Source organism: Photinus pyralis, unplaced genomic scaffold (assembly GCF_008802855.1).
Source record: "Photinus pyralis isolate 1611_PpyrPB1 unplaced genomic scaffold, Ppyr1.3 Ppyr1.4_LG10, whole genome shotgun sequence".
Lineage (NCBI taxonomy): Eukaryota > Metazoa > Arthropoda > Insecta > Coleoptera > Lampyridae > Photinus > Photinus pyralis.
The window spans coordinates 9,259,310-9,284,105 of NW_022170250.1; the positions used below are offsets into that span (position 1 = coordinate 9,259,310).

At 35.5% G+C, this 24,796-nt stretch overlaps 1 long non-coding RNA gene across 1 annotated transcript; it reads left to right on the forward strand.

Moving 5' to 3' along the window:
* The first annotated feature begins 477 nt into the window (after positions 1 to 477).
* Positions 478 to 1,655, forward strand: LOC116160900. The gene is made up of 3 exons (XR_004143350.1): positions 478 to 814; positions 864 to 1,065; positions 1,100 to 1,655. It is a non-coding gene; the product is annotated as an uncharacterized LOC116160900 (long non-coding RNA).
* The last annotated feature ends 23,141 nt before the right edge of the window (positions 1,656 to 24,796 follow it).

Sequence of the window (24,796 nt, forward strand, 5' to 3'; positions counted from 1 at the left end):
GGACAGCACGAATACAAAATTTCGCGGAAGAATCAATGCACGAGTGTAGATTCGGTAAGAAAATCGCAACGACACCGCAACAAAGCTCTATATTGTATTGATTCCAATTTTATTTTGTGCTTTAAATTATCTAGTTGATGTTGGAAAAAATCCATGGAAACCTGTGTATAAACAAAGTAGTTAAATCAGAAAAATTCAGAGATGTCACGTTTTGGTACTGAATCATTTCAAAAGATAGACGAAGCAATAGACCATACCATTCCGGCCAATACGAAGCGGACTAAATGCTTGGTATGGAGGTAGTTTTCGAGCTTTTGCGAAGAAAAGAAGTACAAGCTGGATGAGTCAACAACCAAGGAGAAATTGGGTGAAATATTGAAAGATTGGGACTTCAACATGAGAAAGATGAATGGTGAATCTTATAAGGACGGCGTGGTGAAAGTTATGTGGAATTCATCAGACACTTGCAAGAAAAGTATTACAAAGACTTCAACATCAAATTCGACCCCTTTACTGATTTGGAGTCCAGTGAAGCTAAAGTTCGTTCACCCAACAGAAATAGTTAAGCCCCTCCTCAACAATTACCGCCACATTTGAATACGGCATTGTTATTGGTGTAATTTTTGAAGCCACAATCACACTTGCAAAGCGAATTGGCCGAATTGGGTAATCTGTCATCTGTCATCTTGCCTATTGCGTTTCTGCCGGTTTTTACGTTTTTACATCTTTACTTGCGTCAATTTGCCATTAATCTCCTTTATTCACACAAAATAGTCTTTATAAAGACTCGTCGGTGTATTCTAAAGATAGTCAGGTGAGTAATTATAAAATTTTATACACGATTTTTACATGCCTGTTTTTAGGGTTATATTATTCGCGATCAAGAAAAGTTGTACGCAAACATGAATGTCGCCGGTGCTGCTTTCTCTCCACCGAAAAAACGTTCTGCCAAGCACTTTTCAGTTGAAGACAAAACTGGCATTTTAAATATCTTCAAGGCATATGCGGAAGACAACCCGGAGGTATCTAAAACGGATAAAGTTGAGTTTACGGCTAAAGCAGCAGGTAATTCATTTTTACTTATTATTGTGTAATTTAGGTGTAAGCATTCCGAGTGTCTACAAGATTCTTCGGGAGTATACAGAGGTACACGAACTTCATTTACCTAAAAAATATTATCGACCACGAGCAATTTTGGACAATATTGATTCCGGAACTAAAAGTATTCTTCGACGTTTGCTTCATTTCTTTCAAACCACCTACCCTGAGTAAAGTTTTGGCAGTGTTACACGTCCACTATTTCAACAAGCAGTGGAACATGTTACTGCTGAAAATTGGAAGAATGCAATTCGCCATGCTCAAAGTGAAGAGGAAAAAATGTGGCAAATTGACATTTTAATGGACATCGTAGGGGAGCCATTAGTAATTCATGTGAGAGATGACTCGACATCAACGGAGTCCGAATCCGAGTGAAGCGATACAGGATTTAAATTGTTATGTACCTTTGTTTATATTCAAGTGCACTTGTAATTTCAAAACTTTGTGCTGCTGTAATAATACTTTTTTGTACTTTTCGCAATATAAACAGTGTTTTTATGTTGCATATTTACATGTATTTAACAGTTTGCAGGTTTTACTCTTTGCCACGAGTTATGTTCAGAGAGATAGCGCCATAATTAGTCTTGAGCAAGTGACATTTCAATTTGATTTTTCAAAATTTCCGCTTTTTATAATTTTGTGGTTGTAAAACTGGTTGCTGCTTACATTGGCCCAAATTTTGTAGGAGTGGCTTAACTATTTCTGTTGGGTGAATGAACTATAGTTCCGCGCGGGACGCATGCCACCGGAAGTTACAAGCCGATCCTGCTGAAAGAAAAATGAGTTCAACAGCTCTTATTAAAGAAGAATGATCCAGAATGATGGAGACATGGGACGTAAATACTCCTACCGGTTCCTACAGATTCCTTTCGTTTCACAAAACGTACCTTGACATTTAATCCCTAAACGTCAAAAAAAATTTCCACTTATTAATTTTAGGCAGGGTTAGCAGCTAGAAAAAATTTCCGGGAAAATCTTTCCGTTGCCATGGTAATAATGCTCGAATAAAGTTTTTGATTGGTTGTTGGAGAGTGTCGTGCGATTTTCCTTAAAAAAAAAAAACTTAAAACGTAATTTTCAGTATAAGAAATTGGCGGTTTGCCTTTAAGCCTATCGCTTCGCCTTACCTGATCGTTTTCATGTGTAGTAGTACCTACACCCTGTTTAAATAATTCCACAGGTTTATTTAGAGTTTCATGAGCTTTGCCTGTTGTATTATCACTTAAGTTATTTAATGAGTTTTTCTCATTTTCAGATACTGATTTATAAATATTATCAGTTTTTATAACTTCACGTGATATTTCGGCGTGGCCATTTTCATCAAGATCCTTTAAGGATGGTCTCGATGTTTTGAACTCTAATTCGTCAACCATTACATCACGTGCTGTGATGAATTGACCAGTTTCGCGACATTAAACACTTTATAACCACTAGGTTCGTAACCTACCAGAATACCTTTGAATGATTTTTTATCAAACTTGGGTTTGCTGGTTTTAGTGTGCACATATACGGTAGAACCAAATATTTTTAAGTGGTTAAATCTGGGCTTTTTGTTATGCCACAGTACATACGGTGTTAATGTACTGGCTATTTCTTTAGTGGGAGTTAAATTTGTTAAATATGTTGCATGCTTCACCCCAAAAGCATTTACTTAGCTCTGCGCCGTGTATCATTGCGCGAGCTTTTTCTACTAACGTCCTGTTCATACGTTCCGCAACCGAATTTTGTTGGGGAGTATATGGAACAGTCAAATGATCCGAAATACCTTTTGTTACGCAAAAAGCCTTCATTTCATTTGAAAGATATTCACGGCCATTATCGCAATATAAATTTGCGATTTTTAAATTGAAATGCGCCTCACTTTTTCCTATATAACCTTTGAAAGATTCGAATAGTTCAGATTTGGATCGTAGTAAATATGTTACTGTGTAATGAGTAAATGAATCAATAAACGTTAAAAAGTAATTTTTGTTATTGAGTGTTTGCGGGGTAATAGGTCCGCATACATCGGTATGTACAATAAATAATGGTCTTTTTATATGCGTTTTATCTTTGGCTTTAGCAAAAGGTAGTCGTGCTTGTTTGCCGTATATACAAGCTTCGCATAAGTTTTCAGTAGGGCGTATATTGTTCAAGTCAATATTATAACCCTGACGTTTAATTTTCAAAAATTTATTTTTGCTTATGTGCCCTAGTCGTTCATGCCAAAGTTTGTAATCATTTTGAAACTTTTTCGAAACATTTAGTTGGTGACCATATTTATTTATTGAGAGACTTATACTAATTAAACCGTTTACAACCTCACCTTTTATAATGGTCTTACCACCCTCCTTAATGGAGATGCTTCCATTTCCTCCGAATATGGTGGTCAATCCAGCTACTTGCATACGACGTACTGATAGGAGATTGAACGGTACTTCGGCGGAGAAGAGAACATCTTTTAGGATCCCGGTTTCGCCCATATTGGTAGTAATTGCGATACTACCGCGATGAGTGGCTTTAATTGACAAATCCTGCTTTGCAACTGATATTTCTACCGGCGTCGATAGCTCTTCCGAATGGGTGAAATAGTGAAGCTGATTCACGATGTGATCCGTTGCTCCCGAATCCAAAATGAAAGTAATGTTACCGTTCGTCGCTGCGCTGGTTTCAAAGGATTTCGATCGAAGCATGAATGCAAAAGGCGGGCTTTTGCCGCGGAGAATTTGCGTTGTTTGCGCGGTGTGATCCTTGTGTTGACTTATCATCCTCCTGTAATAATGGCACTCCTTTTTAATATGGTTTCTTCGTCCACAATGTTCACAATTTGAAGGTTTTGATCGATTATGCATATTTTTATTTTTGTAGTAGTGGTAGCCCTTGCGCGAAGTAAAAGTTGATTGAGGTTTTTGTAAGAAATGCGGTTTACCCTTGAAGTTGCGGGGCCGTGATTTATTTGCCGCTTGTAAAACTTTTGTACCGGTCTCGCACTTATTTAATTGTAATTTAGTTTCGTAGTCCAACAGCTTTGTTTTCACTAGAGATAGATTTAAATTTTCTTCCGATAATGTCTGTATGGCGGTTACAAGTGGGTCGTAGCATGGTGGAAGGGTGAGTAGTAAATGCGCGACTTTGGACATTTCTTCTAATTTGCCTCCAGCTGAGTGAAGTTCCACCATCATCTCATCGAACTCGCGAAAATGATCCATTAATCGTTTTTCTTCATTATATTTGAAGCTTAATAATTTCTTCTGCACTGATAATTGTGTAGCTAGACTTTTTCTCTCATATATCGAGTCCAATTTCTCCAAGATTTGTTTTGCGGTAATTCCTTCCGTAACTAACCCGAGCATTGAATCACTTAAATATTCGATTATGTAACCTTTCGCTCTTCGTTCTAATTGCTTCCAGCGGGGAGGTAATACTTCCGGTGGATCACCCTCTATCACTTTTAACGCGTCCTCTTCCGCAATCAACGATTTGATGCGGAATTTCCAAATCGCGTAATATTCGCCATTGAAAGGTTTGATATTTCTTTTCGTAACTACTCTAGATTCCTCCATCACTTAACACAACACTTTGTTCCGCTATTAGCTTTACAAACTTTGATTTCACTATAAAGTAGTACGGATTAAAACAATTATTACAAACGTTCTGGGCGCATAACCTATTGGATTAATAATAAAATGCAGAGTATACTTAATACCGTTTAATTAAGTTACGCTCAGTGCCAATGCCAACAATAAAGTGATGCATATTTACAAACACACCCTTACGTTTAAACATACGTCGGAATGTGGCAACCCAGATGTTACATAACTCAAGCGGTACTTTTAAGGGATCAAAGTCAGTTCAGGAAATGGGCAGCACCCCATTAACTAACAACTACTTGATTTTCTAAGAATGAATACAAAGAAGGTAAGGTAGGATTTTGTATTATATCCAATATCTTGCTGTGTCCTTTCGACCTGGCTCTCTTTTTCTTCTGGGTTTGCTTTGTATTTTCGGTCATCGGCAATAACGTTGACATGTTTTGTGATTCCAAGATATTTTGTTTTGGTTGTTTACTCGTCATTTGTTTCGATCATTTCGTTACTTGAATCCAGATTTTATGTTTTTTCACTTTTGCTCATATCATATGAAGTTATTTGATTGGAATCCTTTTAAATATTCACATTGAAAAAAAATCACCGCATCGTGTACAATAATTTTAATTCCGAAATAACTAACGCACATTTTCAATAACCAATTAGGGTAGCAAAGTTTTATTAAGCGTTATTAAGTGCTTTAATATGTTTTTATTTAGTCCATCGAGTAAATGAATTTGTATTACCATCGTTAATTAAATTTTCATTTAGAATTGCTGCCATGAAAAACCAAATATCAGGTACCTATCCTATACACGCAAAATCCTTAGAGAAAGTGAACGGATTTAAATAAAGATTAGAAACCAACACGGGGTCGCTTTATCGTGACGCATACTACTTCCCCTTTAATTTTCCCAAAGTTATTTATATTGAAGCTTAAAACTAAAGTGAGGTGGAGATTAACGTGGTTCGTTTTCTTAAAAGCTACCCCATACGTATAATGGCAAAGCGAATACGTCAACATGTCAGATTAGTGTTAGGTACAAGTTTTGTATGAAACCGAGCCATTAATAATCTACATGTCGTCACGTTCAATCTTTTGCAGCGCAAGAAGTTCAAGCCCTTTTTTGAAGCTATCATTTTAAAAGTTAGGTAATGTGGCGCGATTTTTGTACCAGATGTTACGTTTCAGTCTTGATTTTTTCCACTTGAAAGTTTCCAATATTAAACACGAACTGAACGTAATTCCATCGCAGCGCTCCAATAAATAATCATTAACTCTCGTATACGTTAGAGTGCTCATTAGTAGCAATATATAACGAATAATTGGGCTTGCCAATTAATTATAAACTGTTATGAATAAGGAAAATAAGCGCCTTGACTAATTATACCATCGAGAAGCCACACTAACTTTCAAATAACAAATTGTGGTGGATAATCCTTGGAAAGTGGAAAACGTACCTTCAAAATCCCACCAATCTGTAAATTGCCCTTATCATTTCTATACACGTTAAGCAGATACCGCTTTTTGTTGCACAGTCCCACCAAGTTCGGTCTGTTAAAGTCTTTTCATCAAAATCAAACCTCGCTAATTGGAATACTTCGTGATTAGCCTTTCTCCGGCTCCATTATTTCAAGTTGGTTGGCGTAATTAATGGCAACTGTTTTAGTTCATAAACCACGTCTGAAGGACCTTTTCGTGGAGTTACGTTATTCGCTAGATGTGTTAGAAGCAACAATACAATTTTAACAATTATTCAAATAAGGGTTTGTGTAGAAAAAAATATTGACGTTTATAACAACCCAAATTTAATTCAATTATTATTAACCTTCTGCATTGTCGATCCGTTTTAGTCTCTTCCGCCAATTCTGGTAATTTTTTCTTCCTTTCCCTCTCTTTTTTGTCGCCACACCCTTTGGAAAATTACTGACTGCCATTTTGATGGAAGCCAAGTCAGCCTGCCTATATAGAAATTATTTACCTTGAAGACTACTGTTCTCGTTTTAACTGCAAGTATTGCCAATAACACCTGAATACATTATCGTTAACAGTTGACTTGCTTTGATAAGTTACGAGATCGATTTCGATACCAATACCTTATGGTAATGAAGAATTTGCTCGTGTTAGTTTGATTACGTTTCAAATCAATTAGTTTACTTCTGTTGCATAAAAATTTATTTATTTATTTATTTATTTATTTATTTATTTATTCATTTATTTATTTATTTATTTATTTATTTATTTATTCATTTATTTATTTATTTATTTATTTATTTATTTATTTATTTATTTATTTATTTATTTATTTATTTATTTATTTATTTATTTATTTATTTATTTATTTATTTAATTATTTAGAAGAACCATTCTGAATGCGCTGCTTGAATTCAAAGTGCAGGATTATCTGGTGAGGGTTGTGGAAGACTACGCAAAGAAACCGTGAGAAATATACATTGATATCTAGTGCCGGAGTGATGTGCATACTATGAGATACTGGGGTAGAACTTTTGCCGACGACATCACAGTAGTGGTGTGCGACCCCCATAAGGACGAGCCAATCCGCACGCTGCTGAAGACGATTGAACAAGTGGATCCGTGGATGAAACCGCGAGAACTGACCAAACTAGCCATGATGACTGGGACGAGACGAATAAGGTTTACCAATTCCAAAAAAAAGTATCGTCATGACCTACCTTCCGTACTGTTACTTCCTAGGAGAGCTCAGACAGAGAAGGATTAAGAATACGAAAGAAATTAATTAATTTTTGTTTCACTGAAGTAATTAAATGTCCCAATTTTTTAAGGTGTCTATTTATTGGAGAAACGGTGAAATAAGTGGGTATAGAGGCTGACGGTTAAGACGGTATGCGTTTGAAACATTCCAATTTATTCCCCTTATAGTCCAGGCGCTAATATAGGTATTGGTTAATTAATTAAATAATTAAGTGGAAATATGGGGAACGTATGTACTATACCGTACCGTTAATATTATCTCACGGTTAAGTTACATATGGAGACAAATGTATTCACAAAGAACGGCGTATTTGTGTAATCCTTTCAGTGGTCATCTAATAAATCGCATTGCGTCTCATCTTAGTTGTACTTTATTGTGTACTTTTGCTTCGAAATTCGCCAAAAACGCAATAATCAAAACGTCTATTTACCGAAATAATTAATTCTTACGTAAACCATACCTACTTGATTAGATAAACGAATAGGTGCTACTTAGCAAAAAATTATGATTGATCACCGCCGCAGTAGTGGCGTGCAAAGCTTTTTTCATTCGTTCCGGTAGCCCGACGGTATTAGCGAGATTGAAAGATTGCTTACAGAAACCTAGAAGTTGCGTTTATTTAACAATCGTCAAATTAAATAAATAATTAAATTTTATTCAGCATGCAAGACTTGTTAGTTATTTGCAACAAAAAGACTTTCAGATAATCTATGCTACATTTTGAACTAATTCAATGTTGCCGACAATTTAGGCGATTTGTATAAGTCTCACTACCTCCGTTGGTTTATTAACGATCCTCAAGATCCTTTATAATTTTGTATTGATGCCTGTTTGTCCGCCCGCCTGTCCGTCTGTCTGTCCGTGTGTGCGATAACTTTGTGTAGAGACATCCGATCGCTTTGACAATTGGTACACATGTTCTTCAGGATATAAGAAATGTCGCTATTGTTTTTCGGCTACGTAGACTAACGGGCTTACAGTCCAAAAACTGCCCAAACCTCCAAAAAAGGGTTTCTTTTATAATTCTTGTTCATGTGAATGTCCGGTTTTCTGTGTTAGTAGAGTTTTATGATAGCCCAATTCGTTCCTCCGTCAAGCTTTTAAAGGTAAAAAGCATCTAGTGAGGTTTTTCTGTAGTGTTTGGCCTACTAATTAACCCCCTAAATTCGTCTGTTGAAACCGATGTCCGAACGGCCCAAAAAAGGAAAAAATGGAATTTTTCAAAAAGGTCCTAAGTATTTTTAATTATTTTTACAACGGTGCGTTTTGTTTGTCGTTAGCTCTAATGGTAATGAAAATATAAGGATTTTTCTCCGCGCATTTGACATTGCATATACGGCAACAACCGTGTGCGGACAATTCGCGCCCGGACAATTCGCACTCGGATAATTCGCACTCGAAAAATTTGCACTCGAAAAATTCGCTCCCGAATAATTCACACCCGCATAATTCTGTAAATCTTTGGCTTATTAAAATTAAATATTTTTAAGTGGCTACTAGACCATTGCCTTTACAGAATGTATGTACTAGTGCACATCTTGGTAAACATCTACTTCACGCAAAAATGTTTCAAATAATAGTTATTTGGTCTTTCATTTTCAACACATCGCGATCCTTAAGTATTTCCATTTCTTAAATATAATCACGCTGGTTTTTTTTTGAAGTTGTATGAAGAGTCTGATATAGTTAAATCCGGTAATTTAAGAACACATAATTTTTATCTACTGCGTTTTCGTTTTGAAAAAATAAGAATAGGTAACTGAAACGTCTTTTGTGGAGTAATTAAATACCAAATAGTTATACGTAGTTATAGTATATCTACAATATTATGTGTAATATTCCCTACTTTTGAGACGCTCTTAATATTAAAACAGAATCAACATATAATACCGTACACAAACAAAGTGATAAGTCTAAAGTTAAAAATATTTACATTATAAGATCAAGATGAAAATAGAAAAAGGAAGTAATTTTAACGCTCCCTTACATAAAGATTTCTTAATGAAGACACATAAAAAATTGTTCTTTATTTCTTTAGTTGAAAAGGGTGACAAAGGAAATGAATTAAATTTATTTTAGACAAAACGAGTATGTATAAATGACAATAGAACAATGCATTTCATAGATGGCACTAAATTTGGATAAGTAATTAAGATAATATTATAATTAAAGGTAAATTTGAACAGATCCCGATAACACAAATTGCACTTCATAGAGAAACAATAAGAGAAATATCGTAATGACATCCTTTCTATTATTTCTGGAAGATGAATAGGGTTAATTACACGGTAAAAGTAATTAGGTCCGAAAAATCAGGTTTAAGTACGTATAACCACAACTAATTAGAACTTTAACGCCTGTATAGTATCTTCATTCTTGAACGTTTGACAGAGTGGTATTTTAAAATTTATCTGAGCACGGGTTTTGATTTTGTGTATACTTTTTTTTAATTTTAAAAAATTTTATTTCTGGGAGTAGTGTTGTGGTGGTGCTCAGAAAAGGTAAGTTTCCAGTTTTCTTAGAACCAGTTTTACGTTTTTTTGACCACATATGGCTATATGTTGATTATTGGTGACTGAGTAAAATTACACTAACTGCTTATTTTTTTGCGTTATCTTTGCTACAACTATGGTAGTGAATGAACTTAAAAGTTTCTTTTTGATTTTCTTACTGTTATTTATTTTATAGTTTGCAGAGATACATGGAAAAATTCTGGCAATTTTTTAAGAGATTGTTTATAATCAAAACAGTAAAGCTTTTAAAAATCTTGAAACGTTTTAGGAACAGGTCGATATTGATGATTTTTTCTTTTAAATGTAATTATTAAGTACCTATATACTTCCTTTTTAATTTTTGTATGGCATACCTAGTACTAAAGCAAAACCCTTAGCATTGGTAATTGTGCAACAAGGAAGATAGGACATCATTGGAAAGGCGTTCCTTCTCTGAATTTGGTGAGACTATAATTTTCTAGATTTGATATTTTCGAAATATTTTAAAAGTAACTTGAGGGCGCCCTGTTGTTTATGTCATTGGAAGGATGTCAGCCGATCACTATGTAATAGAAGCTAATGCGATCGTGCGTCAAAATTATGCAGTTGCAAGTGGTATAAAAAAGAGAAATCTTGTACCTGCAACGTCGAATGCGCTGGAAATGAAACAACTAAACCAAAAAAATTACATATCCGAATTCAGAGATGGGCGACCTTACCAACGATGCATCATTTGAGATTTTAAGGGTTGCACTGTCAACGATGCGAGGTTTCCAAATGAAAAAAACCTTGATTGTGAATTGGTACAATAAAACTGGGTAAATAGGTTTAAGAAATGTCAGGTGACAGTTTTGCTGATAGACCGATACCAGCGTTTAGCAGCATCCGTCTACTTGTGAACATGAGTGCATGGACAATTTACATCACGGATGAGTGTCTTTTTACCTTTTTTTTTGTTTTTTTTTAAAATAAATTTTCATTCATGGTACCTTTAGCAAGTGTTCTCATGTTTAATACGGAGATTACAATAAAATAAGTACTAAATTCCAGATTTTGAGTGATATGGATGCTACTAAAGTGACCTAATATCTCTACTGCTTTGATATGGTCCATTCCATTTAAAAAGGTACATAGGATTGTACGTATGAATTCTTGCCTCATAAATACTATTAAAAAAATTATTCCTCTACAAATTGTATGGCTATTGTTTAACCAACATAAATATTTAAGTACCATCCATCGGCTCTTAGTTTAAGATGCAATGCCAAGACCTGGGTCAACGATGACAAGGTAAGATTAGCTAAACCGGGCACTTATTTTGGAAGTGCAGATGGTTTCCGTGTGCGAAATGTTCGGGAGCGAAATGTCCGGGTACGAAATATCTTTGGTGCGAATTTTCCTTGATGCGAAATGTCCGGGTGCGAATTGTCCTACAACCGGCAAGAACGCACACACAATCGTTAGCCATTAGCTTAAACAGTGTTTTGCAAAATGTAACTTTTTAAAATATAGTTTATAAGACCATTGCTCTCAGACGAATCAGAATTTTAAAAAAACGAAATCCAACGAGGGGTATAGTTTGAAAATATCTTTATAATTAAAGGCACAAGGAGAAAAAATGTATGACGTTGCACGGAGTAGCGGTGGTCGCTTTTCAACCGATTCGACAAGTCAAGCAATGTTTTTATTCTCTTCAACTCGCGTAAGTAGACATCTTCTTGTTCATGCTCGAACTGAATCTACTGAAAATGATTTATTTTGATTTTTCTCAATAACTAATACATTTAATAACTTATAGAGGTCTTCATCGCTGTGCTATGCTCATCTTTTTGTGTGTCATGTGAAGTGTATTAACAGACACTTTTCCACTACAATCATACAATTGAGCAAGCATATGCCACTTAATTTTTTTGCTAGGAACACCGTCACGTTTTACATCCAAAAAGTAATTATTGTTATTGCTTTGTAGACATTTTTGGATTTGCAAATTAAAAATATAATATAAACAACCTGTTTGACGAACTAAAACAAATGGCAGTTATATTTTATGGAAGTCCGGGCATCTTTTTGTCAGAATGGGGTTAATTATACCCGTCAGATTTAATTTCCACCCATATTCTTCACAATTAGAGGTATTTAAGACGGGGTGGATTTCTAAATCACTTTTGAGCGCGAGGGAACTCTACTATGTTAGTAAATATTTCTTAAACCTCAGGTAACTATGCAGATAAAAAAATTACGCATGCGCAACCCAACTTTTGTATTTGCGCAATCCCAATTTTTTATCTGTTAAGATATTTAAATGAAATTGTGTACGTTGGCACCTCAAATCAAAGTAAAACTGATGCGGATCAAAAAAATTGGATAGGTACAATTATTAAATTGATACACAGGGGCGGAAGGGGGGGGGGGCTAGGTCCAGCTATCTAGCGAGATTAAAAGTGGATTTCATAATGTTATGGCTGATTAGAACGATTTCAAGATAGTCTACTCTTCATTGTTGGCAATTTGGCAAATGCTCCAAAACGTTTACCTTAACTAAAGCAGAAATTACGTAACGTGTGGGTAATTGAGCCATGAAGTTTTCTCTGGTAAAAGTTTTCCACTTCTCACTGCAAGCACGAGGCGGGAGGTATACGACATCCATAACGTCCATACTTCTAAGGCGGAAAGGGGGTGCAGGCGATTGATTACGGGTATTTTAGTTGAAACCCAAACGTCTTTCCTACTAACTTAATCATTCTCGAGTGAGCAACTCAATAACGAGCTTCCTCTGTAGTCGCTTCGTCCTCACAGGACTAGAAACTTTCGACCTATTGCGTCCGTTTTAAATTTGGTTACGCTCAAGTAATAATAATACTTCGATTGATTTGAGCTTCCAAGACAAGCAGATTGCACTAATAGACCCGGGTGAAAACTCTCAAGGGCGTAAAAATCCATGCAATGTTAACGCAGCTATAACAATTGATAGGGGGTAACTTATTTTCCCAAAAGGATACTTTACTTTTATTTACCGTTCAGTATAGTAGTCGTAAAAGATAATGCGTTTGCACGAATCTTTGTTGGTTTTATTCGAATTTAGGTCAAGATAAGGTTTGAAACTCGTTTTCTTTTAAAAAGGTAAGAAAATAGGAGGAACGGCGGTTTGTTTTAAGGGCGTCTGCTAATTAAATTTTTGTGTGTGCACCCTTTCTAGTGAATTTTTTAGTGCAAAACCTTGGGGTCGCTTTCCTCGATGACGTCGTTTGATAAGCTGTTGAGGTTGTATTATACGGCGAAGGGTGGGTCCGCGTGGCGCCACGACAACACATTCGCATCCGGTTAACAGGAGACGCGCATCTCATATAAAAGTTTTCAATATCGATCATGCAGACAATTGCCTTCAAGGATAAACTTTGGCTACACACTTTTTTATCAGAAATCGTTTTCCTTTTATAGCAAGTTTTCAGGTAGGAGCCGCCAAAAATTTGGGGAAAGCAGAGAAACTCGCGACGATTTCGTTGAAAAGTTACAGCTCTACAAATGTTCTCATTTTCACATGTCATCGGCATTGGTTAGCCGTAAACTTTTTTACACCCCATAAAGTAGAGCATCACAATTTTTAAATGTCCGTTATTAAAGCGTTTACGCTTCGTATATATTACGCTGTCAGTAAAACGCTAAGTACAAAATACTTTAATCGTATTACTATCACACGCGATGCAATTGTAAAATAAAAGGGTATAGCAATATTAGTCGGCGGGCCTAAATAAAGGCGTCAGATGCAGGCATCCGTTAATTACATGTTTAAACATCGCAGATTAACTCTGTCGGAGATTTTAATTATCTTTTAATAAAATTAAAAAACTTTGCCGTTTTTCGTAAAAATAATTTTATATAGTTTGATTATATTTTCATTAAAATGGGGGACTAAAATTAATCCTTTTATTTCGAACGCTATTATAAAAGTCGTGTAACGGAGATCGGGGTATTATTGGTAACGACACCCCTCATCGAAGTCCCTTGGTTTAAATGGAAATGGAATTTTATCTCGCACGTTTGAATGAAGTATGAAATTTGAAATTTATCTTTATATAGCGGAGGAGCAGTAACAGGGGGCTTAGGGATTTTGAGAGGTATTAGACTTGGTGTTAAATGTATGCCTACTTATCATTTCGCTATAAAAAGGGTTCTAAGGAGAAAAATAAAAATTCAAACAAAAGTCCCATTTACGTTACAAAGAAAGTCCTGCTGGGATTCATTCGAGAAAATTTATACATTGAACCCCGTAAAATTTAGAAACGAATAGAAAAGTGTGTTTGGCACTTTTGTTTTGTGCAAAATTAGAAAATTCGCACTAAGAAATGTTTGAGCTTGGAAGACCAGTACAATTACTTTTAGAATGAGGAGTAACTACAGATTTGTATGATGATTAGTAAACATCTTTCACCCCAATTTTCTCTTTATATAGGTTAGAAACAGCGTATAAACATAAGTATATCATACATCTGTTGAGCAGCCCAAGCTATTCTTAAGTAATTTTTCAAATTGTTGACAGTACAACAAACAAAAGTGTATTAACAAACGTCCGCCATTAACTTTAAAGTGATATTGGAGAGAAAATAATTCGGTGCTAGCACATTGACAGACGTTTTCTGTTGTCTATTCGCTTGGTAGCATATACAGTTTGTTTCAAATTAAATCGGCACTATTCCTAACTTTCCCAGTTGTAGAGTAAGAAAGACGGTTAAATTACCAAAATTTGGTAAAATCATAGAGTAAATAATATAAAGAGGTTCCATGCTGTATAAATTAGTGGCAGTGAGAGACTATCCCTGAACATAGATTGCGAAAAGCAAATGGCGACGCTCCCTCTGAATTCAAGAATAGTGTACTAAATTATTACTAACACTGCTTGTTAATGTTGTTATCTCAGCTCGCTGTGCTTTAATAAGTGGAGAGTGGAGTGGGCGACACGCGACCCAGAAATGTATACCTACTTTTATTTATCAGCAACATTTTGCTCCTCACATGACATTATAATGAATGTGCGGCTTATTCTGCCATTGACGAAAGATGGTCTTTACCTTGACCTACCACAATTTGTCATTTAATAATAAACTTTTGCATATCGTTTGATGATGCCCATTATAGAACATTATCTTAGCTATACTTGCATCGCAAGACGGCATAGCGTTTTAAATGGCATCCCTGATTTATGTAACAATTATTTTATGAAAACTCAAATTCGTATATTGTGTACAATAGGCAAAAAAAATTTCATATTTATTGTGTGCATGTTTTTGAACATGAGAAATACATGCATGTACGGGGTGCTTGGATTTGGCCCATTTTTAATAAGTTTATTACACATGAGTAGTTATATAGGGCCGGTTCTGGACCAGTTCAAGGTCACTCGCCACCTGGCGGTGGCCTTGGAAAGTAGGTCAAGGTGAAATTCAGAGGTCACCTGGCGGTGGCCTTGAAAAGTAGGTCAAGGTGAAGCTTGACGGTAACCTTCATGGTACTCGATAGTGTCAAGTTGAAGGTTGTACATTTGTAATAAAAGGCTTTCCTACGTGACCATTCACATTCCATTTTCAAGGTCATCAAAGTTCAATAACCTCATTTTTTAAGTGTCATATTTCATTTTCAAGGCCAACAAAGATCAATCACCCCATTTCTTGTGGTGTCATATATCGTGACCAAGGAAAGTGTGCCCGGGGAAAGCTCAAAGGTTAAATTCAAGGACACAATTATTAGGATATAAAGCGCGTCTGTGTGCGTGTATAATTCAGTCAGTCAACTACTCACATGATATTATAGGCCAACTGTGCACAGTTTGAACCAAATCTGCTCAAGCGATTGGCAGTTACCTATCGTGTTCACGGACGGACAGACGGACACCATCGACCCCCTATATAAAGCTTGTATCGCTTTGTTCTGTAGCCTAATTATCATTACAAAAAAAAAGAAATTTCAATGCTGTGGCGCCTTGGTATAGAATTCGGTTTAATTTTGAGGTTTTCGTCAACGATTTGCTTAGAAACACCATAGAGTCGGTAAATTTGCCATGTAACAAAATCCAGAGTGTGTAGCACCATGGACTAAATTAAATTAAATTAAATTAAATAAAAATAAGAAAATTGACGAGAAGTATTTCAGAAAAATTTCATCACATACGTCATAAGAAGTAATCTACATAATCATAAACGTCCGACTTCAAATTCTATTATAGAATTATAGATAAAAGTGAAAATGGCCCTGTAATGTGATCGTCATCTACGCCTACGTAGATTTTTGCTTTATCTACAAATAAAAGTAATTCAATCTTCGTAAAGTAGGAAGTAGGTCAGCGAAGAGAGAATTTTCCTGATTTTTCTGTGCGGAACTGCCCAATGCCGAATCAGTTCCGATGTAGTATTTTTTGAATGCGTTTCTAGTCTATAACTTTTGATTGAGAAGTCTGATCGAAAAAGTACGAATTGTTTTGGATTATAAGCCCCAAAATTAATAAGAAAAAGTGTTTTCCCGAGAAATTTTGGTGCTGTCAATTTTTGGCAAAAAAGGAAGGTTATACACTGCCTTTTTTTTGCCCCGAAAAAAAAATTGTCTCAGATCGACCCGGAAAAAAAATTTTCTTATAGAATGTGGCCTGTAGAGTCCATAATTTCAAACAGTTCCAAGATTGGGCTACTAGTTCAAAAGTTACAGCCCTTTGAATTTTCTTTCGAAATTGGTTTTTAGTCTATAACTTTTGATTGAGAAGTCTGATCGAAAATGTACGAATTGTTTTGGATTCTACGCACCAAAATTAATAAGAAAAAGTGTTTTCCCGAGAAATTTTGGTGTAGTCGATTTTTGGTAAAAAAGGAAGGTTATACACTACCTTTTTTTGAGCCCCGAAAAAAAAATTGTCTCAGATCGACCCGGAAAAAAATTTTCTTATAGAATGTGGCCTGTAGAATCAATAATTTCAAACAGTTCCAAGATTGGGCTACTAGTTCAAAAGTTACAGCCCTTTGAATTTTCTTTCGAAATTGGTTTCTAAGTCTATAACTTTTGATTGAGAAGTCTGATCGAAAAAGTACGAATTGTTTTGGATTCTACGCACCAAAATTAATAAGAAAAAGTGTTTTCCCGAGAAATTTTGGTGCAGTCGATTTTTGGCAAAAAGGGAAGGTTATATATACACTGCCTTTTTTTGAGGCCTCAAAAAAAAATTGTCTCAGATCGACCCGGAAAAAAATTTTCTTATAGAATGTGGCCTGTAGAATCCATAATTTCAAACTATATAACTCACTGCCTGAATGTGTAAAAACACTTAGGACTGCCTCTTTCAGACATCGCCTTACTAAAACTATTTATGAAAATAAAAAAATAGTACTTAAAATTTCTTTTATTTTTTTTTATTGTTAAGTATTAGGGTTAAGTGGAAGAGCAGATTATGAAACTTCCTATTCATAAATCTGAACTTCGCCCTATTGAAGGTGGCTCTGACGTTAGTTTTTTATTTTCTATTTAATAGTCATGAATTCTGTTTATTAATATGTACAGTGTTATCCTTCAATAAATGACCATTATTATTATTACTAGCTGACCCGACGGACGCTATCCTCTTTCTTAACTACGAATACCTATTCAATTCGGACTGGAATAAATAATTACAAAAAATTTGCTGTGGCTAGCACAGGTACCACCCACCCCACCTGTACATGCGCGATTCTGCCCTTTTATGTCTAAAATACGTGTAGCAGATTTGGTTTAAATCGGTTCAACCGTTTAGCCGGAAAAGAGATTTTGACACACTTGCCCCATAATCTCCCCATCTCTGCCCAAAATAATAAAAAAATAAACGCACTCACTTCTAGTTGCTTTTGGCGATTCAGAGCTAGCAACGTAGGTACCTTTTTTTGTTGCGCCAAATGCCGTAATTTGAAAGCAATTATATTGTATTTCTGGATGCGAGTCAAAAAATTTATAGAATCTGGCCCATTTCCGGAAACCAAGGAATGTAGTGGCTCTGGTGGCGGTACCAATGGCGTCAAATGTCACTTGGCCACTGGCGCAACATAATCACGGGGCTTCAGTTTTAATCTTAAAAGCCTTGAATGTGGACACACAACATTCTTTGCGTTGCGTTGTTCATATCGATTCCGTTAACTTCGTTTCGCGCTTCGCTTTTCTCGTGAGTTTGACTAAAGTACTTGTTTATATGTTTGACTTGTAGGATTACGAATTCTGCGACCTAAGTTGGTACCATGTTGGCACGTCTGGTTAGTAGTATCTTGAAAAAACTAAAATTCAACTGCAAATAGAAATTGACTCCCTTAGTGTTTCTGTATAACTATGTATAGGTACCACGTGTTTAGTCTATCAACACTTACCAGAAATGGATATTAGGTATATCAAACTTTTAATATAAAAGGCGTAATTGCGGTGAAATAACCTCAAAACTTCTCAAAAAACTCACTGAAATCTGGATAAACCATCCGATCGAATTGACAGCACACTATGATGTGAATAAATTAATTTTTTGACGGATATATGCCGACCCATTGCCGATCGATGTAGCTGTTAAAACAATTGCCGTCGCACCGTCAAACCCGCGATGTTTAAATAGTCGATAAGTTTTCTCCAATTTTCCAATTTTATGCGCGATTTTCTTAGTTTTTCTTGCCGTAAGAACCTTCTACACAGTATTAGAAAACTTAAAAAAAAAGATGAATGAAATCGGTAAAGTCGTTCTAAAGTTATTGCGTGACCAGAAGAAACAGGGGTTCATTTTTTATATAGAAATTATTATTTCAATACATAATGGTGTACCGCAGGGTTCTATACTCGGACCTCTGCTATTTCTTATGTGCGCCAATGACCTACCGAAAAATCTTCACCGGGACTTTGTAACGATTATTTTTGCACGGAAGTCGATCTGGTCGAAATAAGGTCAAGATTCGAAGATTAGCCGTTAGCTGGTAAGAATACGGTCCAGATGGATTAGCGTTTTGTTAGACGACAGTGTTAAAAGGCCGTCTGAATAAATTCGTAGCAACCTAGACTTAGATTGAAAATAGAAATCGAAAAAAATTGTGGGACAAATATAAAAATAACGCTGATTTCCCCATAAATTTAGATCTATATAATTTACCTTTTTATCGATTAAAATCACGAAACCCGTTATGGAAAGAAGACTACATACATTCAAATGTATATTCCATTAAAGAACGTTGGAAAATTTTTTGGATACAGCACACAATTTTTAATCCAAATTTAATCAAAGAACCGTCCAATGAAGTAGCAGGACTTGATATTCCAGGAAAAATGTGGGTCAAATTAAATCGTATAAGAACAGGACATGGAAGATGCAAAATTACATACTACACAAATGGAACATAATCCAGTCTGCCTATGCGGAGATCCTAAAGAAGTCATCCAACATACAGTTGAGGAATGTCCGAATTCTAAATTTAATCCCGGTTTTGAAGCACTTCACCGCGTTTCTCCAGAAGCACTAGACTGGTTACAACAGCTTAAAGCCTTATAAAATTAAATTTGTCCTGGTAAGAATTAGAAGTGCGTGTATATATTGTTTGCACAAAAATTTAAAGAAAACCTGACGGTTAAATTACCTTTTAAGTTTGAAATTTTGTCAAAGGTGAAAGGGTGTTTACTCATCATCGCTCTGGATTTATTTACTCAGTTGGATTTTGGGGGAAATAATTAATTATTTCGTATACAAGATTTGCCTTTAGGAAACAGTTTCAGTTTCCTAACTTATGTACAATTAAAATAGGTGGGTGCATTCAATCCCTTTTAAATCAGTCGCTCTTCTCCCCAGAAAGGTAAACCTTTGTCATTTACTTTTATATTATTTAGTCCGTCCCGAATAGCCGTTGTAATGAGACAAAAACAAAATGCTTCTGTAAATAGCGAGATCGAGTGTATATCACCGTCTGGGAGATAATTTGAAAACTGATGCGCATAGAAAACCGTACAGTGCAAGTTCCTATTTTCACGAATCTGCGGAAAGCGGAAAATTTACACAGGATTCTCTGTGTTAGAACTGGATTTTCTAAATCATTTTCACCCCTAAACCAGTAGAGGGCGCAGAGCGATTCTCAACGGTTTTCTCGGCGCATCGCTTCAGAACAGGGAGGAAAACTGCAACATTAACTACCTATCTTTTAAACTGGCTTTAAACGCGATTACATTAATATTCCTTGAAATTAGATTTTTGTTCATTCCCCTATTATTGGGGTTATTCGCCATCTGATGCCAGGTTAAATAGGTTGGAGGGCAATTTCTCCCCGCTGAGGGCTAACGGCTATTAATCTTAAACCCTCGTTCGCGTAATAAGTTGCTCTATGCAGAAGAAAACTGATCGACGCTTATTTCTCGTAAGTTCCATTCTGACCTAATTTATTCCAACAGGATTAAACGAGCAAATTATTTTTCATGAGGTGTCAATTTTCCCTTTAATGTCATGTACAGTATTCAGCTTTTTCTAAGGTAGCTCTTAACGAGAACATAAAATGGGAGTTTTATTATCAAACTTCCTTTCATCGTGGCAGTTGATACGGGTTGCTATTGAAAATGGTTGTAAATGAGAAAGAACGTGATACTAACAGTAAATCCTTATTTAGTTTCACTTCCACTGAGTACCATTAGCTATCCTTAAGATTACGATTAAAAGTGATAGCCTTACCATATTGAGAATCATTTCAATGTCAAAGAATGAAACAGTTTAAATAAATAACCAACCCTTACAAATTTGTTGTGGAATTGATAAATTCATTCATCCCTTTGAGACCAACTTAATGAAAATAGGCGATAATAATAATAATAACAAAGAAGAGCCGGAAAGAATGTTTTTCAGACGGAATTCTGAAGAAATGGTTCTTTATTTCCATTTTTCAGCAGTTTTAGTGAATTGAGCGACTTCAGGAACATTAAAACGCGCAAAGGAAATTATTATTTTTCAAATAATTATTACTAATCGATTTTCAAATGGTGTCTCTAAGATTTAAATAACCATTACACTTCAAAACTCAAAATTATGAGATACTTGGAACTTCATTCCTTTCAAGTTTACACTCCAACTTCACGGACCCTAATTTAACATGGCAAAATGCAACATCATATGTTATAATGTACTTTATCATTCGAAATCATTACGGGCTGGTTATTTGATTTGTCCATCAACAGTCAACCCCCTTCATATGCAAACTACAAAAAGTTAAAAGAAGTCCCACAATAGAAAAAAATTATTTAGCTTTAAAGTGATTTCACCAACTTCGTTAGTTAATTGATACATAATGCAAGACTATCGTTACTTTAGAAAAATAACAGAGGAAATAAGCCGACAGTTTCAACCCATTCGATTCACTTCAAAGCTAATGTAAAATTTTAACTTGTTTACATCGTTAGTACATTTGGACAAAGTTGTCAGTACAAAAGCCCCACCAAATCGTTCAGTTACTCAAAGCTGTATTTGTTTGTTTGTTCCCAAAGCAAAATCAATAGCTTTGAGCGATTGATAATCCGTTTAATCAAAGTAAGACCGGTGTTGGAACTTTCCCATTTGTGTAACAACCGCAACTTATGGCACAATAATATAAGCACCCGGGCCGCTGTTAAATATTACAAATAATTAATTTTAACGAAAACAATTAACTGCGTGCTTAGATAAAGTTGTCATTCACCTCTCACCTCCTTTGAATTGCAGATCTTATTAAGAATTACTCCCCGCCTGAAGGATAATAATTATGTGTACTTTTCGTTCTTAATTTCCCACTACCTAGCATTTTGTTAAACTCGTCTATACACTTGGTCCAATCGAAAACGGGTAGTCTCGTTTTAAATTAGTTCTGAATTAGACTTTTGTTGTCACTTCAAAATTTCATTTCAAACTTTTTCAATTCTATGTGAAAGTTTAACACTATGTTGACGTTGTTGGGAACTAATATGCGTTTAATTCGATTAGACGTGCAGGAATTTTCTTTGGAGAGTAGCTGATGTCAAGCCCGTGCTGGAGTACTAAACTTGTGAATTCTCTATAAATTAATTGTGATTGATATACCCTCTTAAAGCGACAGCCGTGGGAATATGGGCAGAAGCGTGTGGGTATTTTCTATTACAATGACACATTGTCTGAGTTTTAGCATTGTTTTTAGTTATTTACCTATACTGAGAAGACGTCTTATTCGATATATGTACGAAATCAACCCCTAATATCGGCAATTTTTTCACAAAAAATACAAACCTTTTGCCTAACAAAGTTGAGCCGGTTGGAAATTCTCATTGAAACATGAAACCCGCTTTAAATGGAACAGAAATCCCAATCCTTGCTAAATACCTGCACAGTACGTAATAATTTTGCAGAATACAAGGCGGGTCCCATCAGCCAATTTAGAAAAAAAATTTGGATTAATACAAAATCCCCCTTATAATTATCAAAGTATCAGAAAGAGCGAACGGCGAAATATTTATTATATACCTGTAGAATCCATAATTTCAAACAGTTCCGAGATTGGGCTACTAGTTCAAAAGTTACAGCCCTTTGAATTTTCTTTCGAAATTTCTAGTCCATAACCTTTGATTGAGAAGTCCGATCGAAAAGATACGAATTGTTTTGGATTCTACGCAAAATTAATAAGAAAAAGTGTTTTCCCGAGAAATTTTGGTGCAGTCGATTTTTGGTAAAGGAAGGTTATACACTGCCTTTTTTTGAGCCCTGAAAAAAAGATCGTCTCAGATCGACCAAGAAAAAAATTTTCTTATAGAATGTGGCCTGTAGAATCCATAATTTCAAACAGTTCCAAGATTGGGCTACTAGTTCAAAAGTTACAGCCCTTTGATTTTTTTTTCGAAATTGGTTTCTAGTCTATAACTTTTGATTGAGAAGTCTAATCGAAAAAGTACGAATTGTTTTGGATTCTACGCCCCAAAATTAATAAAAAAAAGTGTTTTCCCGAGAAATTTTGGTGTTGCCAATTTTTGGTAAAAAAGGAAGGTTATACACTGCCTTTTTTTGAGCCCGAAAAAAAAATTGTCTCAGATCGACCCGGAAAAAAAAAATTTTCTTATAGAATGTGGCCTGTAGAATCCATAATTTCAAACAGTTCCAAGATTGGGCTACTAGTTCAAAAGTTACAGCCCTTTGAATTTTCTTTCGAATTTGGTTTCTAGTCTATAACTTTTGATTGAGAAGTCTGATCGAAAAAGTACGAATTGTTTTGGATTCTACGCACCAAAATTAATAAGAAAAAGTGTTTCCCGAGAAATTTTGGTGTAGTCGATTTTTGGTAAAAAAGGAAGGTTATACACTGCCTTTTTTTGAGCCCCGAAAAAAAATTGTCTCAGATCGACCCGGAAAAAAAAATTTCTTATAGAATGTGGCCTGTAGAATCCATAATTTCAAACAGTTCCAAGATTGGGCTACTAGTTCAAAAGTTACAGCCCTTTGAATTTTCATTCGAAATTGGTTTCTAGTACATAACTTTTGATTGAGAAGTCCGATCGAAAAAGTACGAATTGATTTGGATTCTACGCACCAAAATTAATAAGAAAAAGTGTTTTCCCGAGAAATTTTGGTGCAGTCGATTTTTGGTAAAAAAGGAAGGTTATAACCTGCCTTTTTTGAGCCCCGAAAAAAAAATTGTCTCAGATCGACCGGGAAAAAAAATTTTCTTATAGAATGTGCCCTGTAGAATCCATAATTTCAAACAGTTTGAAGATTGGGCTACCAGTTCAAAAGTTACAGCCCTTTGAATTTTCTTTCGAATTTGGTTTCTAGTCTATAACTTTTGATTGAGAAGTCTAATCGAAAAAGTACGAATTGTTTTGGATTCTACGCCCCAAAATTGATAAGAAAAAGTGTTTTCCCGAGAAATTTTGGTGTAGTCGATTTTTGGATAAAAGGAAGGTTATACACTTCCTTTTTTAGAGGCCCGAAAAAAAAATTGTCTCAGATCGACCGGGAAAAAAAAAATTCTTATAGAATGTACTCTGTAGAATCCATAATTTCAAACAGTTTGAAGATTGGGCTACCAGTTCAAAAGGTACAGCCCTTTGAATTTTCTTTCGAATTTGACTCTAGTCTATAACTTTTGATTGAGAGGTCTAATCGAAAAAGTAGGAATTGTTTTGGATTCTACGCCCCAAAATTAATAAGAAAAAGTGTTTTCCCGAGAAATTTTGGTGTAGTCGATTTTTGGTGAAAAGGGAAGGTTATACACTGCCTTTTTTTGAGGCCCAAAAAAAAATTGTCTCAGATCGACCGAGAAAAAAAATTTTCTTATAGAATGTGGCCTGTAGAATCCATAAACTCAAACAGTTTGAAGATTGGGCTACCAGTTCAAAAGGTACAGCCCTTTGAATTTTCTTTCGAATTTGGTTTCTAGTCTATAACTTTTGATTGAGAAGTCTAATCGAAAAAGTACGAATTGTTTTGGATTCTACGCCCCAAAATTGATAAGAAAAAGTGTTTTCCCGAGAAATTTTGGTGTAGTCGATTTTTCGTAAAAATGGAAGGTTATACATTGAGGCCTAAAAAAAAATTGTCGAAGGAAAACTCGACATTCTAACCATTAATACTATAATGAGTGTTTTCCGAAAATACTAATGCAACCACTGTATTTATACATAATATACTGGGAGGTATTGAATACCCTCCAGACCCTCTGGTAGCACCGCCCCTCCATAAAACACACCACCGAGGGGTCTGGCATGCCCTCCATCAAAGGAAGAAAAGACGCGGAAACCCGACCCTCTAACCCTCAGTACAGTCATGGGGCTTTTCTGGAAATGACAATGGAACCGCTGTATCTAATATACGGAGGGTATTCCCTATGCCTATCAAGAAATCCATAATAGTTTTTGGGAAAATGATCAAACTCTCTCGTGCAAAATAGTATTCCATTGAGAC